A 12,823-nucleotide genomic window follows, 5' to 3' on the forward strand; every position below is an offset into this window, starting at 1 on the left:
AAACCCTAATTAGCATAAGTCTGGACCACTAGCAATGTCCCAAGTGCTATACAAACCCCTGGACAAGCACACCCTTATACTTCAAGTGTTCCGTTCCTGTTTCTGTTTAGTAAGTTCTACTTTTACACTCATTCATCCTGTTTTGTAGATTTCATTCTTGGAATTCAGGAGGAAAGCCCAGAAAGGAAAAGAAAGAGCCCCAACATGTCTTAGTGACAGAGTCTGCTTCCTTACACACAGTGGAGTGGTGAGTCTCCATTCGCACCCATCAGCAGAAGCAGGAACTGAGTTTCATCTCACCTCCACCCTGTGCCCACCCCAGGGGCTCCCGCCCACCTCCACACCTCACACTGTTTCCAGAACTCAGTGCTGCCTTCCTTGCTCTCAGCCATTCCCTATTGGCAGCTCTGCTGTGCGGAACCCAGGGCGATCACAGGATCTTCACGCTGCCCCCATGAGTCCAAGCGCTTGCCTTTGATCGAGCTCCAGGCCTCACAGAACTCAACAATGAGTCAGGAATTCTCAGCAGCCCCCCTCTGAGGGAGCCGTGGGGGAGAGCAAACCAAAGGTCAGAAGGGATTTTGTTCCAGTGGCTGTTCACACTTGAGATTAAATAGTAATGACAAGGGGCTGGGGTTGTGGCTCAGCAGTAGAGCGCTTGCCTCAGCACCACACAAAAATAAATAAAATTGTATCCAACTACAACTAAAAAAAACAAACAAAAATTTTTTAAATAGTAATGACAACAACTCATGCTTGGACCTGCGAACATGGGCCACGGCAGTGCCCGGAGGGCTCCTTCCATTCCCTTAGCCCTTCATGGAGAGAAGACTCCTGTCATGGTGGTTGTTATCTGGCACCAGGGACACTCTGCCCCTCAGCCTCGTATCCTCCCCCAGAGCCCAGCCCCGGGCAGCTTGCTAGAGACGAGCTGGGAGCTCTGCTGGCTCTCAGCCTCTGTAGATGAGTGCAGATGGATGGTAACACCTCCGCTGGCCACGACCTGATGTCCCATTTGGTGTCTAGTCAAACCCTACCCTCGACTCTGCAGATCTGCCCACCTGTGGAACTTAGGGCCCTGCATGCTCTGGCCTCGGCTCTTGTGTCACTATCACGCCCCTGCAAAGCCCAGTGTTCCTGCACAGTGCCACCACCTCCCTCTCTATGTCCCCTGTGCAGGGCCTCTGCATCTATGGCAGCCACTACCTTTCTTTGCTGGGTCTCCTTATTTCATAGAATCCAACACAAGTATCACTGGTGGCTCCAGCCTTCGCTGGCCTCTCTGACCAGGTGAGTCTGTTTCTAGGCTCTTCTAGAGCCTGCACCTGATATTCTCCTCTCTGGCCCTTGTCCCGTGGCCATTGTACATTCATATGAGTAATTACCCAGCTAACACCCGTCTCTGCCACGATGCCGGAACATCAGGAGAGCGAGGACTCTGGTGCTACCACAGCATCCGGCACCCAGCCGGTCACCTGGCATGAGAAGGGCACTCACTGCCATTATCTGAAGAGATACGTGAAAGCTACTGCTCGCCTGGAGGAGTCCAAGTGAAGTCACTTGCCCAATACCAGACCACTACTGAAAGCCTGGACTTGAATTTAGATCAGTCCATCTGAGACCCCACGGCCCTGCCCACTGTCACACACACCAAGGGGTTTACGAACCGGAAGGCCCTCATCTCTCCTGCAGGAGAAGTCGCACCAGGAACCCTGTGCTCTGGGTGCTCCTTATGCTTTCTTGCCACTTGAAAGCCTGCATGTTCCAGAGGCACCTCCACGCAGCTGACATGGCTGTAATTGTGGTAATTAAGCCAAGGGGCAGCCCCAGGAGAGGGGGGAGCATGGCTTGAAAAGGAAAGAGCCAGTCCTGTGAGTCACAAAGGCCAAATTGCCCAGTTCAGCTCAGCTTAATGCAGTACTTTGGAGTGGGGGGTACTGAAGTGCTTCCCGGGGAGAGGCCTGTGCTCACGGAGGCCAGGTGCATGGACAAAACTCATTCTCTAACTTTTCGTTCCAGATCTTTCTCACGCACTTGGAGCCTTTTACGTTTTTTATTCTTCTGTTTCCCCTTTTGCTTCTAAGTTAAATTAGACTTTATTCAGCTCGATTTTAAGTATGAATTGGTCGTTGGGGCAGCACAGAGGACCCACCGTCCTGAACTGATCCGGGGCTCTGTAGCTGCTGCCCTCCTCAACTCCTGTGCCTTGAAGGAATAACTGGTTGCCTTGTCTCAGCCCTTGCTGGGTCTGACACTTGGAGGTGACGATCCACATGGGCACCCCCTGCTTTAGTTACACAGGAGCAAGGAAAAGGAAGGACGAGGAGGCATCTGCTGGACACATTGGGCCAGGCAGTATGTAGGAGGCCAAAAAGCAAAACAAGGAGTGCTGAGGAGCTTGGGCTTACCGCAGGGGCTGGGGTCCCGGCTCTGCCACTGCTCAGGGCCTTCGTATCCTCCTGTGGTTACAGGAGGATAACAGCTCTGTCACAGGGCTCCCTAGGATTCAGCAAGATAACCCAGACAAGGAGCTGGCTCAGCAGACAGAAGGGCCCTCACTAGACTCGCTGTGGACACAAGACCTCAGAGACACAGAATTTAAGAAAAGACTGCCATAAACCAAGGACTCAGCACAGGGAGGCAAGAAGCAGAGACCTGCCAGCCAGGAGCCGCACCCACCCCAACTGGCACCAGTACACACTGGGACTCCCGGCTTCTTAACGCATGGATACAGCCTGATATGCCAGCTTCAGGGGCTGCCCTGTGGGGACGGACCTCATGACCTTCAGGGAAGACAGGACCTCAGGACAGTCAGCAGCAGGAGGGTGGCCAGGCCTGTAGGGATTTGCTATTTGAAGGGGTGCTGATCACAGTCGTTTGAGAGAAATCAAAGTATTTGTTGGGGCTTATCGGGGACCAGAGTGTTCACCCAAGGAGCAACCCTGCAGTCTCTGACACTTTTTTTTTCTTGGGCATTTGGGGATTGAACCCAGGGTATCCTTCATGCTAGGGAAACCCTCTACCACTAAGGGTAGACCACTTAAGGGTAAAACCCTCTACACCCCCACCCCTACACCTTTTTGGTTTTTTGGGGATAGGATCTCCATAAATTTTCCAGGTTGGCCTCAAACTTGTGATCCTCCTGCCTCAGCCTCCCAAGTTGCCGAGATTACAGTGTGGGCCATCTCTCTTGGCTCTGGTGACTGGAACTTACTGTTCCCTTGCTGGGTCTGACACTTGGAGGTTGTTCCCAGCTATGAAAAAGGGAGTGCCGTCCTTTTGTGGTGAGCTGGCTTTTCCATCTGTTATTTTCTGGGTTTTATTCTGACAATTTTCAATGAATACACACCGCAGCAAGAAGCCAAAGGCTGAGCCCCGTCTCTGCCAAATCAGACCCTGTAGGGACTAGAAAAGCAGGACAAGGAGGTATGGCCATGAGGCTCAAGCTGAGCTGAGGGATGTCCTGCAGCTGCCCAGCAGGAGGTTCGGAGGAGTGCTCTGGGCAGCCTTCAGGGGTCAGCCAGTGCAGGCTTCTCAAACACATTACCAGAGACTGGGTGGCTTATAAACAGCGGAAAGTTATTTCTCCCAGTTCTAGAAGCTAGCCATCAGAGATCAGGGTTGCAGCACTGCCGGGCTCTGGTGAGGGTCCCTCCAGGTCACATGCTGTCATCTTCTTGCTGTGTGGAGGACAGAGAGAAGCAGACCTTCTCTGGACCTTACAAGGCACTAGTCCCATCTAATCCTAATCACCTCCCAGCGATCCCACCTCTTAACACCACCAACGAGGGGGTAGGGTTTCAGCACATCAACACGGGGACACAGGCTCAGTCCACCAGGAAGGCTGCTGGAGATTGACAGGCAGCTCTAAGTTGGCCATGGTCCCTTCCCGCTCACAAGCTGCCATTCCCACCTCTTGGCTCCTTATCACATGACTCTGGAAGCAGCTTTGTGCTGGAGGCACAGTGGTAAGGCTCAAACTCAGCTTGCAGGAAGCCCCCAGTGGACTCCAGCACCAAAACAAGGAGAGACAACATGGCCTTCAAAGAGAGATCATTTAAAATGAGGCCAAATGGGTGAGTTAAGACCTGATCTGACGGGTGTCCTTATACAAAAGGAACATGGGGCACAGATCCGCAGAGGCCAGGGAGAGGACTCAGAAGGAACCAATCCTTCTGGCACCTTGGACTTCCAGCCTCCAGGACTGCAAGGACATACTGTCCTTTCTGCCACGCTGTCTGCGGGATTCTGTTACAGCTGCCCTTGCACCTAACACAACTCTGAACTCATCACTTGGGGCTTATGGGCCAGCTACCTTCCAGGTTCTTCACAATGTCAGTTTACAAATCCTCATGACAACCCGGCACTAGGATTAGAAGATGGCAAAACAAGGCCCAAGGAGATCACGTGAGTCACCAAAGCCACATGAGTAACAATGGGCAGAGCAGGATCCAGGAGGCCCCAGGGCCTGAGGACAGGCTCCTGACTACCTTGCTTTGCTGCCCCTCAGAGAAGGCAGGGAAGTGATCAGTGTTGGGTTCAAATGGCAACAGAGAGCACCTGAACAGGAGGCAGGGGCGCCAGGGTGCCAGGCAGATGGTGGCCATCACCATCAGGGCAGGAGACATGGAGATGGGGAGCACATAAGCAGATCTGGGACTGTCCCTCTGCATGTTCTGAAGAGGGGGAGCCTTTGAAGAGGAGCTCCCAGCTTCTTGTCTCCAGGATCCAGTCACCCTCCTCTTCAGAGTCTACGACACTTTTGTGACAAACTGTGTATTAACCACATCTGCATTCCAGGACCGGTGACGCACATCTGCAACCCCAGCAATCTTGGAGGCTGAGGCAGGAGGATCTCAAGTTTGAAGCCAGCCTCAGCAACTGAGTGAGGCCCTTTCTCAAAATAAAAATAAGTAAATAAAAAGGACTGAGGATGTAGCACCATGGTAGAGCACCCCTGATTTCAATCCCAAATCCCCCAGATACCTTTTACCCCCTAACTTTAATATGTTGATAAAGTTACATGAAGCTATGAGAGTAAGTGGATTCACTTAAGAGGACAATCAAACAGGAAGATCTCAAGTTCAAGGTCAGCTTGGGCAGCTTAACAAAACCTTGTCCCAGATACAAAAAAATAAAAGAACTGGAGGTAGAGTGGCAGAGTGTCCCAGAGTTCAATCCCTAGTACTGAAAAATAAATAGGGTCATGCAGTTCAGTGATAAAGCACTTTGGGTTCAATACCTAGTACTGAAAAAAAAAAAAAAAAAAAAAAAAAAATATATATATATATATATATATATATATATTAAGCTTAAACTTTACCAGTATGATATTTATATTTAGACATAAGTGATTAATTCATTTGTGATCACACTGAGTCAGATATTTATAATGCAAACTATATTTTTAGCACCCAGATAACAGCAATATATTACCAAGAATTTATTTGCTCACCAAAGTCTTTTATTAGCTTGCATATAATTAAAGCAATTTTTGGCACATGTATTGCTTCAACACAACTATTTACATTTTTTAGAACATATTTGTTTACTGAACCAGCAAATGCTATAATATACTATCTTTACAGTCTTAGTCTTAATTGGAAGAAGAAAAATAGAAATTTTAATAAAGAAATAATTCTCTCTAAACACCCAGCCAAATAAAATATGTGCAACCAAGGTAATCAGTAAACCAGGCACTGTGGGGGACACCTGTGATCCTAGGGACTCAGGAGGCTGAGGCAGGAGGATGGCAAGTTCAAGACCAGCCTCGGTAACCTAGCAAGACACTGTTCAAAATAAAAAATGAAAGGGATGAGGCTCAGAGGTAGAGCCCTCTGGATTCAATCCCCAGTACCACATATACACACAAAAAGGTCATTCATGCTAGATTTAGAGAATTCTAATTTATAATGCATGTGTCATCAGTGATTGTTTCATAAACAACACGAGACCATCGTTTCCTGTCAATCATGAGCTGGTTGTGTTAAGATCCTAATCCTAAGTGATTTTTAAAAATCTGATTACCAACATGCATGCTAGATCTGACTGATCCTGTATTTAAAACTGTGGCGGAAAAAAAGCACATGACCCAAGAAGCCACTAGACCAGGCAAAATGGGAGACGAGCCAAGAGCAGCTCATGCTCACCAAGTACTCACCACGCAATCTACTTAGCTCTCTCACACTTCACCACCAGGTGTGCATCCCATTTTACAGATGAGGAAACTGAGCAGTGATGTTCTGGTCCATGGTAATAAGCAGGTTGGGGAAAGGGGCTGGTGTCGACTTGCTGGTTTCCTTGGTGCAGAGACTACCTCCAGGACCAATCTCAAGCTACCAAGGTAGCAACTACAGGCTTGCCAGCTCCTGAAAACTCAACAGCCCGCCGTGACTGGCCAATCAAGTCACTTGCCTACGCTCCTAGTACTGGGATCAGTCAAGGCAGGAGTTGGGATTTGAACTCAGGAACTCTGATCTCAGAACCACTGTTTTCAGGAAGGATAATCTGCGAGGGGAAGATGAGGGGACAGGCATGGGGCTCCCAGGGCTGCTTCTGAGCAAAAGCAGCTGGGGCAGTTTGCACCTGTGTTCGACTGCTCTGACTGGAGATTTCAGTAAGAAGAGGGAAGAAAAAGTCAATCTTATAGTGTACAGACACTTAGAGGAAGAAACATGGACAAATTTGACAGTTCTTAATTTTGAAACAAGGCTACATGTTTTGTTTTTGTTGTTTTAATTAAAATGCTGTGTTCAGAGAGATCCTTAGGTGGTGGGATGGGCAGCGGAGCTGCTGTCATTTGGAGGAGTCAACTCAAATTCCTTTAACCCCTGGGAAATGGGTCGCAATCAGAGATAGTAGTGCTGTGTGGGCCCGTGCCCAGGAGGTCAGTGTTCTTCTTGACTGGTCCTCATTCCTCTTCATTTCTGTCAGAGGCATTATGGAATACCTTGGAAAACATAAAAAGTATTGTTTTCTCCAAAGTAATTTACAAAATCCATGTGTTCTCTGCATTTTTATGTATTTTCCTCTACACAGTTTGTACCTCGGCACACAAAGGAAAAAAAGGGTGTAATTCCTTTTCTCTGAGTTCAGGGCAAAGACTGTCAACTCCATGGGCTGATGGGGGAAGTGTGGTCAGGGCTGTCCCCAGAGGGGGTTTTTTGGAATCAGTAGGGGCATCTAGGAGGGCAGGAGCCTCATTTCCAGGAGTCAGGGGGCAGGGTTGTCCAAATAGAGACCCAGGGTAGATTACAGTCTCACGAGACCTAAGGCTCAGCCACTTTAAGAAAAGGAAAACCAGATTATCAAATCAGGTGCAAGGGCTCCGCGTCAACTCTGAAGCTTCAGCTTCATTAGCTTCATGGGAAATGTGCCATTTCTACTAAGACCTGAAAAATAAGCGGGAGCTATCCAGCCAAAGAGCTGGAGGGATGGAGAGCAGGCAGAAGATGTGATTCATGGGGGACAGGAGGGTGACGGTTCCCAGCCTTCCAGAGGTCCGGGAGTCAGGAGGTACAGCCAGATGGAAGAGGGCAGCGCCTGAGCAGGTGAGCAGGTGAGAAGGAAGAGCCAAAGGGCTTTGAAAACAGAGAGGGGAAGATGGTGGTCAGAGCTGGTTCCCTGGGACATTCCAGGCCCCCATCAGGGTGCAGAGACTCTCAAGTTTGCTGTGTGCTGTAATGCCGAGACTTTCCCTGTTTGACCATGGTCCCCCAAAAGAAATGCATTATATATCACAACTGAGAACCTACATAAGAGGTTCAGAATGCATCTGACCTTTACTATGTGCAGGGCCCGTGTTTTCTATTCTGTTCTCTCATTTGTTAACTGCCAAGCACGATGCATTACATTGCTTTCAAACACAGCAGTGGCTCCTGACCCGAAGTTCAGAAACTGCATCTGTATAATGAATGATTACGATAGCTGGATGCCTTTGAACTCCCCAGAAAAAAATCCCGTTCACATTGGAAGCAGTAGCGGTCACTGGAGAGTTTGCAGGGATGATGGAGGAGGGCTCTACTTCACCACAGCCTTATCAAGTTCCCCTGGATGTGTCTGCCCCACCAACTGAGGGTCCCCAGCCTCCTTCCCAGCAGGGCCAGGCCCCTTTCCTCCTTGTCTTTCCCTCCGAGGAACACATGCACCCCTTTCCATGTTTCCCACTGGCCAGCACAACTGGTGGCTTTCAGTGTAACATCCTGTCCACCTCTTACGACCTGCTAAGAAATTATGTATCTTAAGTTTCCCCCTGTTCTTCCATGTATCTATTTTCCCTGCCCCACTGTGAGTGAGATTAGGGACTCCAGGTGCTCAACAAAGGTGCATCAATCCATGAATTCACTAATCAGTGACTTGGATGATCAAGGCCATTTTATAAAGTAAGGAAGAAAGGCTCACAGGGATGGAGGATGATGGTTCTTGAGCCAAGAACCCCCTTCCAAATGCAAGCCCAGGTGGGCAGGATTCACTCCAACCAAATGCACAAGTCAGTTCTTTCAATGCCCCTGAAGGGGCCCCAGAATGAGTCAGTGACAGAGAAAGAGTAAGCCTGGGTCTTACCACTGTGGAGGGGAATCAATGGTGAACGTGTCCACTATTTCAGACTGAGTTGGGGCAAAAGGGCCTTCAGAGAGTACTCACAAAAGACCCGTGTTCAGTTCCATTTGACGCTCAAGGTCACTGGTGGCATCTCATCCATAAAATCATTTTCTTTATTCAATTTATGAGTGCTCTTGGTCCACTCCAAGTGTGTTGGCCCTTTTCAAATGAGACGCTGTATCTTGTGCCCGAATGGGAACGAGACAGTGAGAAGACTTAAGGGGGCATCGGTGGCTGACTTCCACAAACACGTTCTCAAAGACTTTCATTCATCGTACCAGATGCTTATAAATCCAAACGCAGGAAATATTGCAAAATTGTGATCTGAATTGTTGGTTTATGCTGGGAGCCATCTATGAGCCTTGGGTAAACTGAGAGATGTTGGAGCCATTAGGCAGGAAAAGCTGGTATCAGGAGCTCCCAGTAGGAATCCACTGGTTCAGGAACGCCTGATTCACGCGTGGCGCCCTGCTAGCTCATTGCTCAAGTTCTGGCTCAGCTCAGAGATGCAAGAACTGAAACAAGACTCTTCCCCCTGAAACCTTACCCCTGCCTTTCATGTACTCCCCCTTAAATAAAGAATCGGGGCCTTGTTCAGTTGTTCAGTTCCAACTCCTATCAGGACTGGAATATCTATCAAGTGCTCCACTTTAAATCTAATTTCTGGATCTGTCTTTATTTCTTACTGCTCATTTCAGAGTTTTTATTTTCCCAGGCAGCTCATACCTTCTGGGCAGGAACCTGCTCTGTCGGGGTGCTGACTGCCTTACTATAGTTTTAGGCCAACACACAGAATCCATTTTAGACTTTTTGTAATGCTAGGTCGTTTAGCAGACTGAGTCATTATAAAGAGGAAATGCCCAGTTCCTGCAGAGCACATAGCATCATACAGGTGTATTAAGAAGGGTTTGTAAGGAGAGAGAAAAACAACTCAGTGGAGTTCCTCATTTGACATTGGAGGGGCTGGGGATGCAGCTCAGCAGCATTTCCTTGCATGCTTGAGGCCTGGGTTCAATTCCCAACACGGAAAAAAAAAAATCAGTTCACATGGGTCAATTCCGTCTTCTCTCAAAGTATTTTCATCTTCTATTAACCTCATCTCAGATGACCACAGCGACCAAAAAGGGCCTCAGTGAGCTGGATCAAACATGGAAGTAACTGTCCTGCTCTGAATTCGTGAAAGTCCCAGAATTGTTCCCATAATGCTTTGTTCCCCACTCGAGCTCACACTATGGAAACTCACCACAATGGAGGTGTCAGACCTGGCAATCCCACTTCTAGGTATAACTAGAGAGAAATCCATGTGCACACAGTAGTGGGTGGAGGAGTAAATACTGCAAGACTGCTAGAGTGAAAACTCTGACACTTCGAAGGAGCAGCAGGCCCAAGGGTTAGGACATAGACCCTGATGTGACAGGGGACCTAGGTTTGAATCCTGGTTTCCTATGCACCAGCTGTGTGACCTCACATGGGTTAGTTGGCTTCTCTGTGTCAGCTTTCTCATCTATAAATAAGGATAGTAACAATACCACCTGTCATACGGTGTCCAGTCCCAGGATTGCAAAGGCCAGGCATACTCTGTTCCCATCCCCGAGAAAGAGCTTGGAGGACTCCACAGGGAGGTCTTGGACTCTCTTACTCACACACTTCTCATTGGCAGCAGGCAGGGGAAAAATGGAGGGCCGCTCTGGGCCTAGAAGCAGGGGAATCTATAGGGTGGGCTGCACGCCCACCACACAAGGGGGTTTCCAGGTGTTTTATGAGTACATTCTTACTTTACAACCCAGATCGTCTGCTTTGATCTTCACCTAAGGATTGGAGACCAGGGAAGTGGCCAGGGGCCCTCTCTATTCCCTCTGTTATCACATTCTTTAGAGCCCCGGCCACCTCCCACCCTGGCTGGTCTGTGGCTCACTAGGCCCTCTATTCTTCCCCCCTTCCCCCTGGAAGGCCTTCAGCACACGGACCCCCCACTTCTCTCCCTGTCTAGGGGTCTATGACCTTACTGCAACATCCCTCCTGCCTGCCAGCACTCCCTTCACATCACTTTCTAGTTTCCAGAGCAAGCAGGTGACCTGGGCTTACACCTGCATAGAACAGGTGACCATCTCCTCCTATGCTCAGGAACTGTGGCTCAACCTGCCTCGTGGCCATGCCTCCTCCTGAGGCCTTGCTTGGCCACGTCCCTCATGTGGGCTAGCAGGGTGTCCTTGGACCACAGTGCTGCCTGTCACCTGGTGAGGTTTATGGGTTACCTGCTGATAGCCTCTGTGGTGAGCCCCCTGGCACAGGCCCCTGCTGCCTGGCAGATGGTCCAAGTGGTTTTTGTTTATTTGGGGGGTTCCCTGGCCTCCCTCCCTCCCTTCCTCCCTCCCTCCCTTCCTTCCTCCCTCCCTTCTTCCCTATCCAGGCAAGGTTTGCAGGTGCTACAATGAGCCTGAGCAGGCCTGTGCACACAGCCTCCTTCCCCTCGAGTCTGGCTGCGGTCCTCTGCCTTTGGAGAACCAAACCCTCATGAGCAGAAGGCCCTCAGCCTGGCCTTCTCCTCGGCTGTGGGCAGCATGGCCTTTTTCCTCCTAGGGGACACAGCACCTGGCCTGCACCTCCAGAAGCTCCCTTTTTCCTGGATTCCCACGGCATCTCCAAGGAATCAGGGAGACCTCAACGTCCTCCCTGAGGCCAGACCAAAAGAAAGGACCTCTAGGTGTGTCCATTCATGGGTAGGTCATTGATCTTCAGGAAGCAGGGGTTCACCCACCACCTGTTCATAAACATCATATAATAAATGTCAACAGCAGAATTGTCACTCTCACCAGCATCATTTGGTCTGTCTGCTCTGCAGAGGGCACTGTACTGTGTCCACCCAGGCTCTGTGTGAAATGATGGACATTTCATTGCTACCCATCCATTCTGGCCCCACACCTCTTCCTGCTCCCCCAGTTCGCAGACTGCCAGCTCCTTCTTGCTTTTCTTTTCTTTCTCCAGTGCTGGGAGTTGAACCCAGGGCCTCACACATGCCAGGCAAGCACTCCACCACTAAAGCTGTATCCACAGCTGTCTTCTCCTTGCATTTTATTAGCCTGACCCAGACCAGGCTCAGTTCCTTCCAGTGAGGTCCAGAGACTGCTTCTCTGTGGCCCAGGAGGTTGCTCCCAAGTCTTTGTAGCTCCTCCCACAGAGGTGGCTTTTGTCTCATTGCACCACCCAAGGTTGTGCAGGGCCTGTGGGTAGAAATGACATCACCCACCTCTCAGCCAAGGTCTGCGCAACACTCCTGTGCTTCTGCCTCTGCCATTAGGACAAGTCTGAGCCACCACTTGTTGGGTTTCATGTGACTAAAACACTCAGGGTCACTTCAGTGGAACTAATTGGGCTGCACGAAATAACCACACAAGAGCAGAAATACCTGTGATGGCTCTTCTGACCTTAAGGTCTACTGGAAGAGAGCGAGCGAGCGCCTGCTGACTCCTTTTATTGAGGAGAAGCCATTCAAATGAGGCAAGGGGTCAGGTTTCAGGGGGCTGAGTCCAGCTTCATGATGTCCACTGTCAGCAGGTTGGCCACACCCAAGGGCAGAGTAAGAGAAGGGGACACACAAAGGGCATTTCCATAGAACATTCTATCCCAAACAGGGCAAAGGGTGATATCACAAAGAAACAGGTGAGCATAGCTCCACCCATGAGGCTGTAGGAAGGCACACCCATGCACGAAGACACAGTCTCTGGCACCCTAGAAGACCCGGGCTATCCAGATCACAGCATGACCACCAGATGCCACACCAGTCAGCAGGGGAGTCAGACCCAGTCACGTTCTAGTTCGGCTTCCCACAACTACTTCCTCCTGCATAGGACACAGGACCAAAAATGAACACCGAGTTTGGAGTTCAGGTATGGTTTTTTACACTGAGTAACTAATCCTGAACTTTCATTCCTTTAGCCTCACAGCTCATCTTTATTTATTTATTTTGGTACTGGGGATTGAACCGGGTGTGCTTCACCACTGAGCTACCTCCCTCTTTTTGTTTTTTTTTTTTTTTGTTTTTTTTTTTTAGTTTTGAGACGGGGTTTGCTAACTTGCTGAAGCTGGCCTTGAACTTGTGATCCTCTTGCTTCATCTCCCAAGCTGCTAGGAATACAGGTGTGTGCCACCACGCCCATCTCAAAGCTCATTTGTAAGCAGCTGCCAGTGCTAACTACTTTCACAAATAGCATAAGTTTGTTTG

This window comes from Marmota monax, unplaced genomic scaffold (genome assembly GCF_021218885.2).
Source record: "Marmota monax isolate L192 unplaced genomic scaffold, Marmota_monax_Labrador192_F-V1.1 WCK01_AAM20220418_F8-fsc00071, whole genome shotgun sequence".
Lineage (NCBI taxonomy): Eukaryota > Metazoa > Chordata > Mammalia > Rodentia > Sciuridae > Marmota > Marmota monax.